The sequence below is a fragment of the Pipistrellus hanaki genome, assembly GCF_964339955.1.
Source record: "Pipistrellus hanaki genome assembly, chromosome: 10".
Taxonomy (NCBI): domain Eukaryota; kingdom Metazoa; phylum Chordata; class Mammalia; order Chiroptera; family Vespertilionidae; genus Pipistrellus; species Pipistrellus hanaki.
Genome location: NC_140512.1, coordinates 37,073,026 through 37,095,226, shown reverse-complemented (window position 1 = coordinate 37,095,226; position 22,201 = coordinate 37,073,026).

Genomic DNA, 22,201 nt, shown 5'->3' with positions numbered 1-22,201 from the left:
TGGAAATTAAAGATGTGGAGGACCTCATTGGATCATCTAGTTCATTTATTTCCCATTAAGGAGTTTTCCAGATGGAAGATTTTCATATGCTGGATGCCTCCTCTACTTTCAGCGGGGCCTACAGTCAGAATTTGAGCATCCAATCCTAACGTGGGGAGGTGAATAAGGCCTGCATTCAATAATTTCATAGACAGAAAAGTGCCTTATCCCAAAGGTGTTATCATATTACAACAGCTTTTGGATGGAAATAGGTGACACCTCATCAGAACAGTTACGTGAGAGGGCTGTATGGTCCTCCAAAGCACCATGGTCTGACATTTCTTTTGCAGAGAGCAGTGTTTGGTTGCTCTGTCCTGAGCACAATGGAATCCATTGGGAACTCTGCCTTCTTTTTTATTTTATGCCCCCCACCCCCGCTCTCTCTTTTTCTTTAGTTCTTGTTGCTTACATTTTCTGCATACAGAAACCGCTAACTGCTGTTTCGGGAGTTTTTACAGAAGTGTCTGGAGGAGAGGAGTGATATCTAATGATGGATGCACAGATAAATTAGCAGGAGGACATCAGTCAGTACGAGACACCTTTTTCACTAGCAATTTACTTACCAATCTCCCCTTCATATATATCCACCAGCTTCACACAATGCTGCCAAAAATTGCTGTAAATTTCTTTCAGAGAGATATATTAGCCACCTTAATTAAGTAAGTGTCATGATTATGGTCTGCAGTGGTTCTCAACCTTTCTAATGTCGCCACCCTTTAATACAGTTCCCTATGTTGTGGTGACCCCCAACCATAAAATTATTTTCATTGCTCTTCATAACTGTAATTTTGCTAACGTGATAAATCGTAATGTAAATATCTATGTTTTTCGATGGTCTTAGGCAACCCTGCTAGCGATTCTCAACCTGTGGGTCATACCTCATTTACAAATGCTTCAGTACCTTGGCCCTGAAACATTAAAATATACCTTAAAAAAAACTTTACAATATTGGGATTGGAGTCATCAGACATTGCCATACCTAGGGGTAAAAAATGCTTGTCTCTTGGTATTCAGTAGCCAGAAAAACAAACTTGAACTAATGAGCACAAAAGGCAATTGATGGAAAGCAGTTTTCTTGGAATAGTCTTCCCTCTGATACTTACTGATTTTCCTTTTCTCCTCCCTATTTTTTTTTTCAGATGTCACTTTCTCCAAGAGGCTATTCATGATCTCCCTTAATCCGATTACAATTTCTTACACATTCCCAATACCCTGTCCTGAACCTACTATATATTTATTTGTTTATATTTTCTTTCTACTCTCACTAACCACAAAGGCAAGGATTTTAGACCATTCTGTTTACTGCTTTTGCCTTAGCAGCTTAAACAATACCTAGAATATCATGAGAACTCAGCAAATGTTTATTGAATAAATCAATGAATCTGAATCTTATGGAATCTGAGGGAGAATAAAAACATTGGCTTCGGAAAGAGCGAGGGTCATGTTCTGTAGAAGCAGGCGTATTTAGGTTTTCCCCATGGAGCTCTGCCATGAACATGGAGGTCTATTTTAATGGGTAGAGAGTGTCTTCTAAAGTTTTGTTCAATGTTCATTCTCTGTTAGCACACCCAAAGAATTCTTTTGAAGGAGAGTGTAACTGACTTGTCTACCATTAGCATCAAAAGGCACCTCAGAAATTTCTGCTTAGATTCTGGAGCAGTGGCCAACACTCAAATGTTTCCCAAGTAATATAAAGGTGTAAAGTCTAACTCACTGGGGTGTAGTGTACTTTAGTAGTTTATATCAGAGGATAAATAGTATGTTGAAACAGAGAATAAATCCCCCACTTAGCTGTCAAAGCCCCAATTCATTCCGGCTGAGTGTCTTGTTAAGCCAGAGCCAGCTTTTTCTAGAGCTTCTGATTTTCAAAAGAAGCTACAAATATGGGTCTTTCTATAAAATCTCCCAATTTCAAAATTCTGATAGCATGTTGAAATATACTGTGAAGGTCATGCATGTCTAGAGGACAGATATGGCCAACACGTTGTATTCGTTACTTTTTTAAAATCCTCACCCAAGGGTATTTTCCCGTTGATTTTTAGAGAGATTAGAAGTGAGGAAAAGACAGAGAGAAACATCAATGTGAGAGAAAAATATCTATTGGTTGCCTCCTGCACGAGCCCAACCAGGGCCTGGGCTGGGGCGGAGCCTGCAACCAAAGTACTATGTGCCCTTGACCAGAATCAAAGCCGGGACCTTCAGTCCACACACCAGCACTCTATCCATTGAGCAAACTGGCTAGGGCTGTAACTTCTGATCTAAAGTATCTTTGAGTTCTTGTTATTGGAATTTTATAATCTAAGCCATCTCAATTTATTTGCAACATTTAAAATTTTATTAATAATTGCTGCTTTGCAAACGAGATTCTTAATATGCATATGTTTTTTAAGTTATTCTTCTTAAGAATCCTCTTGATTCTCTTGATTATCTTCATGGTGCCCCTTTAGGGATTTTTCTAGTACTTTATATCTGTCTCTCTTGAACACTAAGTGGAATAAGTAAAAGGAAACTGAGTTTGCATCTGGAAATATATAGGACTTGCCTATCTTTTGCTAGTATGTAAGCTTGAACAAAGTTAAACTTCTTAGGTCTTTGCCCCTTCTAACCTTAAAATGAGGATAGCAGCACCTATTCATTTTACCTGATGTGAGACCTGTGTACATGAAATAAATTGCAAACTATAATAATGTAATAAATATAAATGTAATACTTAATTCAAGTATAACACCATTGCTTTATATGACAGTTGAGTCTCAATGAATGCTTTATTTCTAATGCTTTTTTGCCAGTAAAATTCTTTATTTACAATAGAATTGAAAATGCATAATTACAAGGTTTTGTTGTTGCTGCCCCCATTGCAGCAACAGTCAGATATTCTCCAGACTCTATGATCTTTTTCTTAAGTCATCCTATATAACAAAAGGCTAATATGCAAATAGACTGAACAGCCAAACAACCAAACAACTGGTCGCTATGACATGCACTGACCACTGGGGCACATATGGAACTTGGCAAGCATTAGCAGCAGGCAGCAGAGCACAGAACATAACAGGTTTTGGCCATGGTGGAATGGTGATGCAGGTGGAGCAGGGGCGCCAGACCAAGATGGGGCACCAGTCGCTGTCAGTGGGGCAAGCTTCTTGTGGTTACTGAAAATTCTTTGCTCAAGCGCGCTACAGTCCCATCCAGTGCTGTCGCCTGCTGATGGTGCCTGGTGCTGGCCTCAATCGTTTGGCGCCATCAGTGGGTATGAGTAGCGGCTACCAGCCTGATTGCCTCTCAGGACTTTACCTCTCCCTGCTCTTGAGGAGCAATCGGGCTGATGGCTGCCTCTTGTACCCACTGCCAGTGATAGCCCCACTTGCACCCAGTGCCAGTGCCAGAGTCACCACTTGCACCCACTGCTAGCACCGGCCCTGCTCACACCCGTTGACAGTGCCAGTTCTACTCGTACCTGCTGCTGGCACTGGCCCCAATCATTCTGTGCTGCCAGCGGGTGTGACTGGGGTCAGCACTGTCAGACATGGGAGTCATGGCTGCGGGAGCAGGGCTGCAGGCAGAGAAGGGACTGGGGGCTGTGCTGGGAGGTGCCAGGCTGGAGTGCTATCTCTGTGCCCACTGCAACCTCACAGCCCACAGTTACTTTCAAGGTGCACGAATTTATGCACTGGGCTCCTAGTAATTTATAATTCACAGTGTAGTAGTTTATAAATTCATTTTGCCCTCAATCTTACTCATCTTGTCCTTTTTCTCTCTTCATAGTAACTTTCTGATTATTTTCTTTTTGTTGTCTATTTTGTTTTAGTTGTCCCCAATTGCATTTATAGTCATATTTAATCCTTTTTTTCTTATTTAACTGTTATTTTAAATCACCTTCCTTAATCTTTACCTTTAAAAAATCACATCTACATATCATTAGTTGCTCACATATCATATTTTTCATGGAACTAATTCTGCCAAGTCAAAAGTATCTCTTACTCTTCTACAAGTCTACATAACATTATTAATTTAAAGTTTAATGCATTTCACTTTAATATTTTTATTCATGTATTAAAGTAAGTACAGTGACTCAGTCTTGTTCACTTTTGTAGCCCCTGCAACTCTTAAAATAGGACTTTATCTATTTTAGGCACTCAGAATACATTAGATGAATGGATTTTGCTTTAACTCTCTTTATTTTCTTACATCAAAATCATGTTGTTATTCTTCATTTCCATTGCTTGTATTATAGTCTTGCATGTTATGCCTATCAACTCAGTGTTTCCCTACACAGGAGACCTTGAAAATTAGATTTGAAAACTTAAAGGATTCTCTCTTTTTCCTAAAAAATATATTTAACATATCGGTTGAGATTATGTTAGAGCCTCAATCCCTAGGGAACCTTAACACTAACACTTTTCTAAGTAGAGAAATTATCATTTATTCCCTCACATTGCTTCCTGTCATTAAGCCACTTCCGTACTTAAGACAAAACATTTTCCATGATAACAAGGAAACCAATTTTTCAAATTGTTTTTCAACCACCTATAGGATAACACTTTCAAAGTCTTTTTGAAAGTAGAAATAAAATTGCCTTTTCTTGTGTCTGTATCACCTCTGAGAAATATAAGAGATTCATTTATTCAATTCATCTTAGTTGAGAACCTGGTAAGTAAAAGGCACTATAAGAAACTATAAGGACACAGAATGGAAGCTTATTTGGCCCTCAAGAAGGTTCACCTTTGTAATCGACTAACTACTCTGATGAGAACACAGAGGGATAAACCTCTAACTCTGCCTTGGAGGGAGGTCTATGAAGGTTTAACTGAAGGGAACATTTAAGCAAAGTCTCAAAAGACAACTTGCTTGGCTGTCAAGGGACTGGAAGTGCATTCTGAAAAAAAAAAGAAATAGCACATGTAAGGCATGCACCCAGGGTGAAGAACTGCATGTAGGCTGGCAGGCCTTTCTGGAGAGGAGCTGGAGAGCGAGACCAGAAGAGACCTGACTGCAGAAGGCCTGAACTGTGGTGGAATATTCCTATTTTATCCTGTAGTTCCTGTCTAAGCAGGAAAGGGACCAGTTAGATACATCCCAGACACATTACCCTAATGATGGAATAAAAGATATATTATGTAGAGTGAGGATGTTTGCAAACTAACTGAAAACTGAGCTAAATGCTTTCAGTTGGGAGAGCAGCAACAATAAGGAAAGGGCGAGACAACATCTGTTATTTTGGATACGATCTACTATTGTATATTCTATTTAATCAATAGAGTATAAAATTGTGATTGAGTTAATTAGTGGAGCATTATTTCCCTCTTGTAGAAGCCATGTTATATATCTCCCCAAAAGTTTTATTTTTCTAGGAATCTGCAATACTATCATTCTTGCCATCCTGGAAAAGGGGGTGGGGATACAAGTATGGGGATAGGAATCACCCCTCTAAAGTTCCCAGGTTTGCTTCCAATTTCCTCCCAATGGACACTGTGTACTGGAAACCATTAGTCTTTGCTACCACATGTCAGCTTAGCATGACAGTTTGCACATTCAAGCCAAAAGTTTCAGCAGGGACCCTGATGACTTATTTATATCTGCTCTGTCAATTAAATATAGAACATATCCTTTATTTACTCAATACAACTTTGTTTGTAGATGTCAGACTGCCTTAGTTTGTGCATCCCTTGCTGTCCTTCAGATGATCTTATCCCCACTTTGAGAATCTCTGCTCATCCCTTGTTTCTCATTCTAGCTTGCCGATGTGAGGATAGTTGAGCTACTTATTTGTTAGGTAACACATATTTTTTCCTTAGATTTCTAATAAGGTCCTTATAGATGACTTCAGGCTTCCTATGTTCTCATTCCTTTCTAAATGATCCCTATTTCCTTGGGCCAGAATGGAATTCTGATACATTATATATCACGAAATTAAAACTAGTGAGTCTAACCTAATTCCTTAATTATATTATTTCTTAATATAACATAAATATAATTAAAATGCATACTCCAGGTGTTCAAATAATTCCATATATTTATATTAGGTTTGGTTTTAAGCACAGGGGGAAAAAATAAGGAAATAACCAAAATTCACTAAAAGACCCTATATTTACAATTGGTTATGGTGTATACAGATAATGTACTAAGCAGCCATTAAAAATTACTATTTGAGCCAGAAAATTTTGACAGAAAAAGCTTTTCATTATATATGTAATATAGAGAAAAAACTCATGCAATTACAAGTAGAATGTGATCTGATTTTTTGACAAATTTATGTTTATGTGATTCCATTTAAGTGGTAGAATTTCAGGTGACATTAATTTAATTTTTACTATTTTCTATTTTCCGGTGAAGGGAGCATATTGAAAATTCAGAATACTTGTTATTTTTATTTGAAAATACTTGTCCTGGGTTTAAGCTTACTAAAATTGTCAGAATAAGATATCAGTGACACAAATGGAACAGCAGTATATTTTAAGAATGTTTTCATGAGATGTTGTAAAACAAAACAAGGTAAACCAAAAACATTTCATCATTTCCTCTGAGTTAGCAGCCTGTATCTGACTGGAGAGAAACACTTGGATCTCACCTACTCCTAAGATGAGTCAGGGTTAATTTCACAAGTGTAACATCGCCAAGACTCTAAATCAAATTGACAACTCCAGGTTCACTATTTCTGGGTTTATATTTAAATGTGTTAATTAAAAAAAAAAAAAATAGCTAACTGTGTTTTCTTTCTCTAATTCTGTTGGAAAAAAAGTTGAACATTCCCCCATCCTCCAGTCCAATATACAAGCTTACTAAAGTTGTCATTTAGCTTTATTATACCATACTAAGAAAAGGAAATGACGCCCTTGCTGCTTTGGCTCAGCAGATAGAGCATCAACTCCAAACCAAAGGGTCCTGGGTTTGATTCCTGTCAAGGGTATGTGCTTTGGTTGTAGGGTCCTCCCAGGACCTGGCCCTGGTCAGGGCTTATGCAGGTGCAGGAGGCAGCCAATCTATGTGTTTCTCTCACATCAGTGTTTGTCTCTGTCTTTCCTTCTCTCTCCCACTCTCTCTAAAAATCAATGGAAAAAAATATCCTTGGGTGAGGGTTAACAAAAAAGAAAAAAAAGAAAAAAATAAATGAAAAAAGAAAAGGACAAGTGGGAGAGTCGTAGCTCTGCCCTTATTTTCTTGATGGCACACATTTTGACATTTCCCACTTGATAGCTAGTGTTGATACGTTGTGTGCACTTTCCTTTTACTTTATTCTCTTCTACTTTGTTAAGTTTCTTCGGAAGTGGGGGTGACTCCTTCCAATGTCCAGTGTTGTTTTGTTTGTTTCTTTTTTCTTCACAATCTTGGAAAATTTCATTATGAAATCTGAAACTCAGTATTATGCCACCAACACATTGTGTGTGTTAATTCACCAAAAAGATAAATCACTTTTTCTCATATTTCCGGAATCTCTAAAATGATGGGGCATCCCACACTCCCACACTTGCTCCCTGGATGCTCTACACTGGAGCCCCATCTGGTTTTCTTTTCTAAACAGGTTCCCCTGAGATCTTCTTTAATTTGAATTCTATTAAATTCATCAAACTTCTAAATGAGCGTGGGGCATTGTTCAACTTGTGTGGTGGTTTCTCCTGGACAGTAGAGGGGAATCTTAACTGCCTTCAGTATATGTACTTCTGGGCATTCCCATCAGGTCTAAGCACTGTTTCACATTATGTGAATGTCATAAATAACTTGGTTGAAAGGGTCAATGTTTTCTTATCTTGAAGAGAGTCAAAGGGCAGTTCGCATTTATCTAGGAAATGCACCTCACAGATGCTAGTCTTAAAAGCTCCTCAGGGGATGGGTGGGGAAATACTATTATCCTTACATAATTCTAAAAACCTGGGGGGTAGTGAACCAACAGCACAAATTCTTCCCTTTCCTTTTCATCAAGGCCACAGCAGAAGAAAACACACACACACACACACACACACACACACACACACACACACCACTAGTAATTTCATTTTTCTTACAATTCAGCTTCTTCTCAATAATACATGCTTTCCTTATGTCTTAGTTTGTTTCCTTTAGTATATTTTTTATGTGTAGACAGAGTGAGTTGTAAGAGCAGAAGCCAAGGGTGTTTTTTGTTTTCTTTTGCTGTGATGAACTGAGATCTGACTTAAGAAATTTAGCTCAAATCAGATTTTTAAAAAAATAGATTTTTGTAACTGTATTTGAAAGGCCCCCTACACAGTCTACATCTGTCTGGATCTGTTCCTGGATGAAAATCATAGATGAAGTCTGTGATATCTCCCTATTGAATTTTAAGTCCACCACCCAGTTTTAGTTCATGCTATCTGCTCCTTGCCAAATTTCACTTCCTTTAGACTATAACCCATATCCAATTGTTTATGTTTTAAAGTCTGGGAAAATCAGCTTCTACATACCAACGAAGCTCAATTTTATCAGTTCACTTTAAATAATTGATAAATGTTTGTAAAATTATTCTCAAAACATTTTAGATCAACTCTACTTTATTGTTGACTTCTATTACTCAGTTAGAGTTATTTTTTTCCCTTTGAATTAACTTGGTCGGCACATATTTTACATACAATTCAATGCACTTATTAAGTGTACACTTTGATGAATTATTATAAATACATATATCTATGTAACAACCAATCCAATAAAGATATAAAATAGTTCTGTAACCCAAAAATGTTCCCTTATGCCTCTTCCAGAGTGCATATCTAGTGCAAAACTTCTAAGGTGAGACTGAGCTTGGCATATGTAGGGAACTGAAAAAAAACAACAACAGTCTAGTTTAGTGAAGAAGGACATGAAAGGGGGGCAGAGAAGCAGCTGGGGCCTAATTTTATCCTATCTAGTAAAAGAGTAATATGCAAATTAACCATACATCCACCAGCCAATCAAGAGTGAGTATGCAAATTAACCCAACCAAGATGGCTGAGGCCACAGAGAGAACAGGAGGCTTGGGTTTCTTAGGCAATGGAGGAAGCCAAGCTTTCCGCCTTCCATGGTGGGCCCAGGCCTCCACTCAAGGCTACAAAGTTTCAATTATGGAAGATAAATAAATCCCAGATACCAGGGATACTTTGCCTATATAGAAACAGCTTGCATCCGGGAGAGACCTTCGTGGTAAAGATTTTCCCCTCTTTTTTTACTTTATAATGTGCTCAGAATTAGCATTTACCTAGCTTTCCTTAGGTAGTTTAGGATTTCAGGACTACTGCAAGGCATTAGTGTGACTAAATGGTGTGACTAAAAGACCCTAAACCACATGCCCTGATATTTTCTCTTCTGGAATCTATTGGGAGGCAATTTGTTTAAAAGATCCCAGAGAAATTTGGCAACATGTCAGGATCCTTTGTTCTTTGTGATTGACCACAAATTACACTGGGATAGTGTAGATATCATCTCCGTGGTTTCAGCAAGGAGAGCAGAGAGGAGGAGAGAGGGCCTGTGGGCAGGCAGCAGAGTCCTCTGACTTTGTGGAATAAAAGTGCCAATTTGTGCGCATTTTTCATTTGCAATCCTTTGGAAATACTGCCTAGAACCTAGGATACAGGGAAAGAATGATAGAGGACAATGAGACTATCTTATGGGATACTCTATCTATCTATCTGTCTATCTATCTATCTATCTTTATCTTATAGCATCTATCTGTCATCTACCATCTATATGTACAATATTAGAATCATCTGAAGGTTACCCAAATATACCAAATATCCTTTTACATAAAAAGAATGCATTAGGATGTTCAGATATGCTTCTTTTTACAAACGTAAATCAGCACATCAGAGCCATGATGTGGGCTTAGCTTAAATTCAGTCATTTCTTCATGAGTCCATATACATGGCTCTAGAGGACCTCACTAAATAACAATAATTTGAAGTAGCTAAGAAATTTAAAAAATAGACTAATTTAGTTAAATGTTTCTATGACTAGCTATTTATTTATTTACTATTAATTTGTTTACTATTATGTCTTTGTGCCTGCTGGAGACAAGAGGAATATTTTGGCCCTTATTTATTACCATATTTTGTTGCTGCTGCTGCTCCTGTTTATTACAAGCATCTTTTCTTTTATTCACATTATATTCTACCTATGACATTTCTCAGACCTCTAGATGTAAAACTGACAGTAGAGATATATCAGGGACTGGTTTCCTAAAATAAAATTGAAAAACTAATTTGTGTGTATACTCATTGTTCAGTCAGTTTAGTACTACTCAGTAATTGCATATGAAAAATAATTTTTTAAAAAATTTTTCTTTGGATTAATATGTCAACTTTAAATGTGTAAATATTAAATTAATATATCTAATGACAGCAATATTGGGCTCCTCAAGATTCATAAACCCCCAAGGAGGTAATGCCTTAAGTATAAACATTGCTAGTTGCATTTATTCACTTGATGACTCTTGATATGTTAAGTAAAACAAAAACAACACCACCACCCTGTATATAAAACATTTTATGGCCTCAGTGTTCTCTAGAGCATTGACTAGAATTGATATAAGGCCAGGATAACATGAGGCGGTGTTCATTTTTAAAGTTAGCTCTATAAATGAATCTTCTAATTTCTCATTTTCAGTTCCCCTTTTTTGGAAATAATTAATATTTTGAGAAAATACAAATTAAAGGATGCTAATTCAACTGAAATCAAAACTTTCTTTAGAAGAATTTCTTTCAGAAAGCTTAGGACAAATCTAAGCTCTTATTTTGAATATGGAAATTCTCTTGGTGATGAAAGTTATGCTTAGTAAATGTGGAATGTGTGTTTCATACTTGGTTTCTTAAAAATAAAAACGATGCCAGTGAACTTCAAGATGATGAAGTTTAATGGGCTCTGGAGTTTGAACAGATCTTACTGCCTGGATCCAAATATGAACTTGCAACCAGAAGTGTGTGTAGAATCAGCACAGATCTTCAGAGAACTGTGGCGCTGGTGGGGAAAACATGTGTGCCAGTCAGAGCAGCCTCTGGCTGGTGTAAGTGATTGAGGAATTGAGAACTTTGGCTCCACTAAGTGTAACTGGGTGCTAGACAGGATTCCACTAGGAAACTTGCACAGAGATTAGAGTAGTTTATAAAGGATGCCAAGAAAAGCACAGTTGGTGTTGCTAGGGCAGACTGAGGCATGTAGAGTGAAATCATTAGACATTATACAAGATTCTAAAATATGAGGAATTATCTAATACCAAGTGTTGTCTTTAGTCTTTGGACCTACTTTTTTTATTTGTTTTTCTATTTCCTTTTCCTCTTCCCTGTCATGATCTGAGGTTGATCTACAGCTAGGTTCAGTATTTGGATTCTCTGGCATTAATGTCATCTGGCCTGGGAATTCCAATTAATTATTTTTGTGAAATGGCTACTATCTGAAAGCAATTCACTTATACTGGCAGAAGGTCAAAGCTAGTTTCAGAGTTGTGAGTGCCTAAAAAAATTGGAAAGTTTTCCCTTCTCATGTTTTGACGATGAAAGCAAGTAGGCTGTACCAAAGGGAATTGTGGGGCTTCTGGCATTATTGGCCCTTGTTTTGTTAAAAAGAAGGGAAAGAATGACTTGGAAAGACATAAACAATTTAGCTCTTACCTGGATGGATCATGTCAAATTTTTTTCCCTCCCCCCCCCCCCCCCCATTTCCCTGTATTTCATTTATTTTTTGGACAGTGCTGTAATTTCATAAAATGGTTGTGAAAATACTACAGACGGCTCATTTTATATCCGAGGATCATTATGGTCACCAGGAAATTGGGTTCACAATGAATAAGCAGCAAAAATTTGGGAAGAGCCCTGGGTGGCTCAGTTAGTTGGAGAGTCCTCCTGTATACCAAAAGGTACGGGTTCAATTCCCAGTCAGGGAGCATACCTAGGTTGTGGTTTGATCCCCATTCAGAGTAGGTATGGGAAGTAACCATAGATGTTTCTCTATCACATCTCTCTCTCTGCCTTTTTAAAATCAATAAACATGTCCTTAGGTGAGAAAAATAAATCTGGGAAGAGGCCCTGGGCACAAACATATAATGTTAAAAAGAAAAAAAATGTATTATGTTAAAATTCATTTTAAATAGCGTAAGACACCACCCATCCTAACTTTCCAATCATAATAGTTATAACATAGTTCAAACTTCAAACACAGTATAAGGATATGAAGGAAATAAACCATGGAAATTAATATGTTATTATTTATTTTATGTCTTCAAAAATATAATTACAAAAAATAAAAATTAATATATTTACAATTTAGAATTAAAGTGAGTTATTGCCAAATGATGGGTGGGTTATCTTATTTTCAACTCGGGGAAAGAAGGGAGTCAAAGTATTATAATCAACAGAACAATTATTTATTGGATGGAGCTTTGTCAATAAAAATTTAGGAATTAAACAATGCCTATGACCTATGATCTAGAAACAAAGAAAACTTATTTATTCCTTTTATATTCTTTGCTGAAAAGCTGTAGACTTTTAGAAAGTCTCAGCATGTCTGGCAGCCCTGAGCTTTGCTACAAAGGGAGACTGTGTACTTTGAGTCGGGTGTTTTACACACACTAGGATTTAATGCCACTGAAGGAAGCACTATAGTCATCTTTTTAGTGAATAAAAACATGAACATGGCAGGGGAAGGGGAAGGGGCGGGAATAGCCCCCACAAAGGAATATTAGTAAGTGGCAAAGTTTGGAGTTTGAACCAAATTATTCCTACCTAAAAATCCATATTTGATTTATTTCACTCACAAGCAAGAAATGGAAAGCAATTAAATATATATATATATATTTTTTTAAAAAAACCTTACCACTAGAGGAGTTTGAAAACAAATCAGTGAGAAAGTCTACTTCATTCACGCTTCATTCATTCAGAGGGACTAGTTGGAGCAGTGACCTGGCCAACATCAGAGCAGAGAAACCACAAATGTGCTGTAGTCTTCTCCACGTATCCTCACTCTCTGAAAAAGGCCAATGTTTTGTCTTTATGTATGGTCAGTCATGTGCAACCACAAGAGGAGACACAAGAAAGGCTCAGGGAAACAGTTTATTATACTCATAGGTCCAGGAGACAGAAGGCACAGCACACGAGACAGGGCCACATGGGAAAGACACCACAGTGGTCAGGAGGCAGAAGATAGGTGGGAGGAGAAAGAATTAGGCCAGAGCCTTTCCTGGGATTTCCTTAGGAAAGGAAAGGCAGGGTGAACAGTTTAGGATGAGCTAGTTTGAATAATTTTAATGGGCTTATATTATATATCATAGCTACCAGAGAGGGACCAGAGTGCATGAAAATCTGTGCACTCAGGGCGGGGCGGGGAGGTCCCTCAACCCGGTCTGCACCCTCTGGCAGCCCTCGGATGATGTCCACTTGCCAGCTTAGGTCTGCTCCCCTGGGAATTGGGCCTAATCTCCACTCGGATGTCCTTAGTGCTTCCGAGGAGGTGGGAGAGGCTCCCACTACCGCTGCTGCACTCTCTGCCTTCAGCAAGGCTTGTGGTTGAGCCAAGCTCACCCTGTGGGAGTGCACTGACCACTAGGGGGCAGCTTCTGCATTGAGCATCTGCCCCCTGGTGGTCAGTGCCCGTCATAGCGACCAGTCATTCTGCCTTTAGGGTCAATTTGCATATTACCCTTTTATTATATAGGATAGGAGTGCCCAGCTGCCTGGTAGCTGCCTTTGAATGATTAAGACAGAAATATAATTTCTCCTGAGCTACTCATATAGATACCAGATAAAAGAGGTGTGGCTCTAGCTTGCTTAGTTTGCATTCTTCCTTTCTGTCTGCCAGAGAAGCCTGAGTCTGAGTTAGTTCGGATTTCTGACTTCCTTCATGTAACCCACCTGACTTCAGGAAGTTGAACACTTCACCCTCTGCTCTTAGTTATCCTAAATTTTCTAATGGTAACTTCCATCTCTTATTAGCAATTGAGTTGGATTTCTATTGCACATTTGGCTCCAAAAGCCTGCTACCTGACCCAGGAGCTTTAGAAAAATGAGAAAGGACTTGGGAATACCCCACCCCAATAATGGCTCTGATGTTTATCCAGGGCCACTGTTTAGAAGCCCTAATGTTTTACTTTAGTTTTTCAGAAGGCATTACATTGAAGGTCTTTTTATTTAAAATCTAATTGACATACAGTACTTTAAAAAGTAACTATCATTTGTGGATTTGGGATACAGATCAAAGAAGAATATTTACAATTATCTAAAAAGGCATTAAAATATTCTCCCCTTTTTCTAAGCTACATATTGGAGTAAGACCATATTTTCTTCATATACTTTAACTAGAACAAGACACTGCAATGTACTTCAACAAATTCAATGCAGATGCAGGTATGAGAATCTAGCTGGCTTCTATTAAGCTTCATATTAAAGATATAGGCAAAAATGTAAAACAATTCTGACTCATTTTTTAAGAAAAAAAATACCCATTTTTTTAAAAATTATTTTTGTAATATGTCTATTGTTATTTTAAAATAAATTAATGAATACATACATTTTAATTTTCTTAGTTTTAATTTATTGAGCGCCTCAGATGTACCAAGAATTACTCTAATTTTTGGACATAATAGTATTGAACAAGAGCAAATCATTGCCTTTATCAAGCTTTCATTCTAGAGGAAGAGATAAACAAATATATTCAATTTTGATAGTTTGAAGTATTTATATATTTTGTGATAGTCTGTCACTCTTATGATAATAATAATCTCAAATATCGTTCTTATTCATAAAATTCATAGAAAGTGGCTATTAGTTTTGACATCATTATGTGCCTAAGAGCAACAAGAGTATTTATGTATCATACAGGGTCCTTGATTTTTCATCGCAGTTCTTGAGTCATACAAAGAGTACTAAACTGCTACAAAGGCCACAAATGAACTTCTGCCTGGATATTTTCTTACAGAATCATAGATTTTAGTTAAGAGTCTCTAATTTTGTTTTTGTTTTTTTATCCGAAGGCCAGAAAACAAGCCTAATATAGGGAAGTGAATTTCCATTTCTGGAAGTTTCCCAAGGTTTTGAAGAGTCTTAGCCTTAAGGATAAGACTGAGACCCTGTAAGTCAGGTATTGGGCCAGTTTTCTTGGGAGCAGTTTGGAGGCATTAGCTCCATAAGTAAAGCCTCTCCCTGACCTTTAAAGGCAGCTTGTCATATCCGATTAGAGTTTCAGTTTCAAAACACCCTAGGCAAAACCTTAGAAAGATATTCTTATTGTACCTATACAAGTATTTCCATAGAAATTAAGGGGACTTACTATACATTTTTTAATTCTGGAGAGGGAGTTTAGTGGGCTATATTGTGTCCCCTATAAAGATATCATGAAGTCCTCACACCTTACTTGGAAATAGGCTCTGTGCAGATGTAATTATGTCAAGAATCTCTAGTTAAGATCATCCTGCATTTAGGGAGGGCCCTAAGCCCAATGACTGTGTCCTCATAAGAGAAAGGAGGGGATCTGAGACACACACGCACTGAGGGGAAGACCGTGTGAAGATGGAGGCAGAGACTGAAGTGATTCACCTACAACCCAGGGAATGCCAGCTGCCATCAGGAGCGAGGAGAGAGGCATGGGGCAGACTCGCTCAGAGCCTTCAGAAGAAACCAGCCCTGCTCACCTGATTTTTCAGACTTCTGGCCTTCAGAGCGTTCAGGGAACAAATTTCTGTCACTTTAAGCTACCAAGGTTGTGGTAATTCATTATGACAACCTTAGGAAAACTAACCTAGGTAGTCAGGAAGAACCAAATATTATTTTTAAATGCTGCATTTCAGCTTTAAAAAGGAAGCAGATTTTACTCAATTGTATGCATTAGAGGTGGCTGAAGAAGAAAGGGAGAGGGCTTCTTCATCAGAAAAATAGAAATTTAAAATTATACCAACAATATCTAAGCAAATAATCACAGTGAAATTCTCTTTATTAATTCATTCAATCCTAAGAAATAAATTCTTTTTTAAATTATATGGGTTTTAAGTGTACAGTTCTATGATACATCATTGGTATATTGCACTGTGTGCCTACCACCCTAAGTCAAATCTTCTATCACTATATATTTGATATCATCTGCTTACGTATTTTAGTATTTTGAAAATGTTGAAGGAGGAAAATGTTTCTTGTCTTCTCTGATTTTGTAAATGGCAATATTTTGGTATATAAGCTCATTAAAAGGAGAACTTCAAAAAAGTTTGGAATAACCCTTGTATAATCAGATTTCCTCATAGATAACTAAACAAACCAGAGTTTCTCAAATGCTTAGTTTTAAGTATTAGTGCGACAAATATCGATAGTTATAATCCACAAGATAATGCTCTGTGGAGTCAACAACAATTTTTAATAGTTTTAAGCTATGCAGAGACTAACAATTTTGGCAATAGCAGCTCTTTTGGCAATATCTGCATTAGGTAAATCTACTCCTTTTCCTTAAAAAGCAAAGCCCATGTATACAGAGTTGTGTTTCTCTGTCACTCTTGCTGCATGTAGTTTCAATCACCATATTACTAACTTTTACCCAGAGTAACTACTATTTCTAAAGTCATGGGAAGGATGTAATTTGAGCTGAGACAGTGTGGCTCAGGGTGGAGCATCGACCTATGAACCAGGAAGTCATGGTTCCATTGCCAGTCAGGGCACATTCCTGGGTTTCACCTGGGTTTCAGGCTTGGTCCTCATCATTTTGTTTCTCTCTCGCTCTCCCTTCCTCTATTAAATCAATAAAAATGTGTTTTAAATTTCTTTAAAGTAATTTGAATATATATGTAGGCATCTTTTTTTTTTTTAAGTTTGTACATTTTTTTGACTCAAGAGTAGTTTGGGGAAATGAAATAGCTAAAAATTCTCCTACTAGAATTGAGGAAGATGCCTGACAATAGGCAATCTTTCAGTAGAATTCACAGAAAATCTGAACTACACTGATAGACAAGATAGTAACAGTTACCTAATAACAAAAGTAGCTCAGGAAGATTAGAGGGACTAGACACATAAGAGCATAAGTTTTAGAGATTAACAAAGTTTCGTTAAAATCACAAGTTATCATATAGAGGAATTCAATATTCACAAAGAGACAGGCTCTCTATTTTATGAATGTAGCCAGAAAAATCTAACAAGAACACAGGAAGGAGGCCTGTCAGAATCGCAGCCAAAGCAAATAAGCTTCAGTTTGAAAGACTCACATTAGACCCACCGAGTAGCTACACACTCCTGACCATCTTACACCTCCCTACAGGGATGGGAAAACCTGCACTCATCAAGGAATTCACTTGCCATCTGAAGACTGAGAGGAGCTACAAATGACTTGCTTTGTAAAAAGATAATTTTAGCTATTGTGGGTTTTATTTGTTATTTTCCTCTTAAGAAAAAAACAACAACTAGTATCAGTCCTGTTATTGAATCTATAGTCAGAGTCTGGTGAATGTGGAGAACGTACTTATGAGTATAAAAGTCAACTTGATTTGAAGAATTTGTAGGAATTCCTCTGTGTAGTCAAACGAGGTCCTACACACCCAGCTGGTGTAGGTCAGCGGTTGAGCATCCACCTATGAACCAGGAGGTCATGGTTTGATTCCTGATCAGGGCACATGTAGGGAGAGCGCAGGAGGCAGCCTATCTATGATTCTTCCTCATCATTGATGTTTCTCTCTCTCTCCCTCTCCCTTCTTCTCTCTGAAACCATTGAAAACATATATACTAGAAGCTCAATGCATGGAGATTCATGTAAGAATGGGCCTTCCTTCCCCTGGTTGCCAGCACCACCTTCATTCTGGCCCAGAGCTGCCTTTCTGCCTTCCCATGCTGCCCAGAAGCCTGGAGCAGCTGGTGCAGTGCAGAGCTGCTGGGCTGGTGTGGTATGGAGCATCTGGGCTGGTGTAGAACGCCTGCATTGTTGCCAAGGCACCATCTTTATTGGGTTAATTTGCATACTCACTCCTGATTGGCTGGTATGTGTCACAAAGGTTCAGTCAATTTGCATCCTACTCTTTTATTAGTGTAGAGCAGTTTTTTCTTATCAAAATTATGACAAAATGATATTAAGCAAAACTACAATATTTGTATACTGTTCAGGAGTGTGACTCTGCATGTTTTCTGGAGGACGATTAACCCTTGCAATTAAAGCCATAAAACTGTGCCAGTCATTTAATGCAGTAATTATACATCCCAAAATTTATCTTAAAGGAACACTTAGATATTATCAATAATAATAAACAGAAACAACCTAAATATGCATCAATCCAGAATTGGTTTTAAAAAGTAACATCCATGTAAAGAAACACTAGTAGTAGGTACAAATAATGATGTGACATCATTTATTTATTCATTCCCTTAAAAAAATTTCGGTGCTCATGATATTCTAAGCACCATTCTATTATATACTATATACTGGGCATACAGAAATGAATAAAGTGGAATATTTCTTGCCTTCTTGGAGCTTACATTCTAACTGGAGACACAGACAATACTATAGTAAATACATATACTAGTACATAAGTATATTATGTTAGAACTGAGGAGAATAATAAAACAGGGAAATGGGTGACGGATTTATAGTAGGATGGCTGATGAAGGACCCTTTGAGAGGGTGAAATTTACATCAAGACATAAAGTAGGTGAGAGAATAGATCCCACAGATACTTGGAGGAACAGGATCCTACACTGAGAGAGCAGCTAATACCAAGTCCCCTGAGAAGAGTAAAAGGTCAGCATGGCAGAAGGGAGTGAGCAAAAGGTGGGTCCTAGTGGATGAGATCAGAGAGGAGGGTTGGTGTCAGTGAAAGACTGTGGCCATTGGAGGGGATGAAACAGAGAAGTAATGTGATCTGTCTTACATTATAATGAGAGTAGAGGCCCAGTGCATGAAATCATGTGCAAGTAGGGTCCCTAGGCCTGGCCTGCAATCAGGGCCATCTTCCACCTGCTTGCCAGTCCCCAGTCCCTCCCCACCACTACCCTGGCTTTCCTGTTAGCCATCCAGCGATCAGAACCTGTGAGGTGGGGGGAGGGACCAGGAAGTGGTAAATGCACCTCATAGCGTCTGGTCCATCTGGGATTCTGGTCGTTACACTAGTATGGTTGCTGGCCTTTTATCATATAGGATTACACTGGCAGACATGTTAAGAACAGGTTAGAATGAGCTAAAGGTAGAAGGAAGAAGACCAGTTGTCAGTTTTCTATAATTATGCAGGCAAGGGCTTGGACCTGGGTACAGTAGTGAAGGTAGGAAGTGGTAATATTGAAGATTTATTTAGAAAGTTGACAGCATTTTTATCAGATCAGATGTGGGTTATTAATAGAAGAATTAAAAGATGACTTCAATATTTATTTATTTTTTAAATGGGAAGCATGGAGTTACCATTTACTGAGACAGAAAAAAAGGAGTAGGTTTGGTGAATAATATTCATTAGATTCAAACTTGAACTTTGAAGTTTAGAATCTTTAAGTTTGAGATGCCAATGAAATCTTCAAATTATAGATATCAAATAGTCAGTTGTATGTATCAGTCAGGAATTCAGAGGAGAAGATAAAGCTGGAGATATATATTCAGGAGGTGCCACCTATAAATGGATTTAAAGGTATCAGATGCTATGTGAGAACCAAGAGAATGAGTGTAGAGAGGGAGAGAAGAGATTTAAACACTGGAGCCTAATAACACTCCAGTGTTTAGACTGCGATTGAGGAGAAACTCTTCAAGGAGACTAAGGAGGAGCAGCTAGAATCATAAAACTAGAAGAGGCTCTGGAAGCCAAACGAAGATTGGATTAAACAGAGAGAGGGATCTACGGTGTCAAGTAAAATGAAGAATGAGGATTATACATGGATTGAGAAGATAGTAGTGATCTTATCATAGTACAGTTTCAGTGGAATGGGTATAAAGTCTAATTGGATCTATATTTATAGCTATGTAACATTTTCTAAGCCTATTTGAAAGAACTATTGAGGTATAAATATATATTTGGAAAGTATACTGTGAACTCATTAAATATATGTTTATATCTGTGTTTTTATAGACTGTATTTGTGTGCATGTTTGACATTAAAATACATATATGGGAAAAGTATGAGATAAAGTTCACTAAGATATTAACAGGGAGTATTTTTCATCAAATAATATTTTAAATTCTTTACCTTTTGTGCTTTCTCTGTAGTTTTTCTTATAATGAGTATCTTTTACTCTTGCAATCATAAAACAAGCCTAATCAATTTCCTTAAATATATGGAAGGAATATATACCATGAACAAAAGTTAATATGCATTTTGCTAAAAATTTCTGTAAGAAAAAGAATAAGATAAACGGCTTTAGTTCCTCTTAAAGTAGGGAACGTTTTGGGAGACGTTTGGTTGTAAAACACATTTGTATTTAAACACTTGGTATAGTGCATGAAACTTTCTTCTTATATAGTTAATTGTTATTTAGGAAAGAGTATTCTTTTTCTTAAAATAAAAAAATATGATTTTAATTGCTCATAATGATCTAAAAACAAGATGTGGCATTTAAAAAAGAATAAGAATATGCATTAGAAAGTTGGAATTTGATTATTTTTCCTTACAAAATCACTATTCTGTATTTTTTCCTACAGTTCAATAAGTGCTTAACATAGTAAGACATATATTATACATTTTAATAATAATACTTCAAGAATGCCTCAGTTTACCAAAAAGATCCTCAAACATAATCATGACACAGGAAGCAGCTGTATCCCATTTCCAAAGGGGAAAAAAAAGCACCATACTGAGTTGTTTAAAAGAAGCAATATAGCGCTGCATTTTTTTCTTGTGATTTAGTTTGAAATACTGTGCCTAAAATGCTGAGCTTGAAGTCCCATAAAGCTTGGTATGCTTTGCAAAAAGCACTCACAGCTTAATTTAGGCCAGGCCTCCTTTTGCTTTGAAGGAACAAAAAAGAAATAGTACTAACTGTTCCTGGCCTTCTTTTTAGGAATTGACAAAGGTTTTACCAGTAGTCGTGGTGATGTTCATAGTAAATTAAGCTAATTCTCAGATGAATGAATGAATGAGTAAAATCAGAAGAAAATAGTAAGTCCCATTTTATCTTAACCTAATGTAAATGTAAAATCATAAATGTAAAGGCTTGAAGTCAAATATATTTTTTCTTTCATCTAAGACAGTTTTGTTTCCAAGTTATAGTAGCTTTGCCATGTACTATTCTATTTAGATCATTTTATCATGCAGTACCACCTTGTCTAAAATTTAATATAAATTTATATATTTACTCTTCGGTCCAAATAATATAAATGGAGCTTCAATTGTACTTTATATTTGAATTCTTATACTTTGTTTTCTCTTATAATAATTACCTTTCTCTCTTTTCTTGTGGTCACTATGAAAATATCCTGTCTTTCAATACCATGTTTCCCCGAAAATAAGACATCCTCCGAAAATAAGACTTACTTACAGGTTTCCTTCTGAGTGAAATATAAGGCATCCCCAAAAATAAGCCTCCCCCCACCCCCCCCCATGCTCTGTCTCAGAATGCTATTGCTAAACATGAGAGATTTGGTCCACTGATTCTGAAAGAAATGGAGTCACAAGAAATTCACCAGGAAATTCAGGAATTGGATTGTTATGATGATGTTCCAGAAGATGATGACATGATTGTCATTGAATAAATGAGTAAATTCTTGATACTGTAGGATTCACAGTTTGTCTGGTTTGTGTTGACAACTACCGTACTACCATACTGTATACAGGTAATAAATTTCCTTTATTTTCATTTAACAATAAATGTGTACCGTATTCTTCTTCATGGAAAAATAAGACATCCCCTGAAAATAAGACCTAGTGCATCTTTGGGAGCAAAAATTAATATAAGACACTGTCTTATTTTCGGGGAAACAGGGTATCTTTATAATCTGAACTTAGAATAAATATTAGTGTTAAATAATCAACTATCTCTTATCCCAATATTAGATATAGAAAAAGTTCAAATTCTAAAAACAATCATAAGAAATGCGTATTCTTTCTATCTTAATAATAGACAAACATGTAAATTGACTGTACCTTCACTATGCCCACAGCCAATCAGGAGTGAGTATGCAAATTAACCCAACAAATATGGTTGGTTAATTTGCATATGCAGGTGCAGGAGAGGCAGGGCAGGACACCTGCTATGAGTGGGAAAAGGGCGGCAGAGGGAGCTACAAGAGCAGTGCTCTGGCCAGAAGTGAGGTCTTGCAG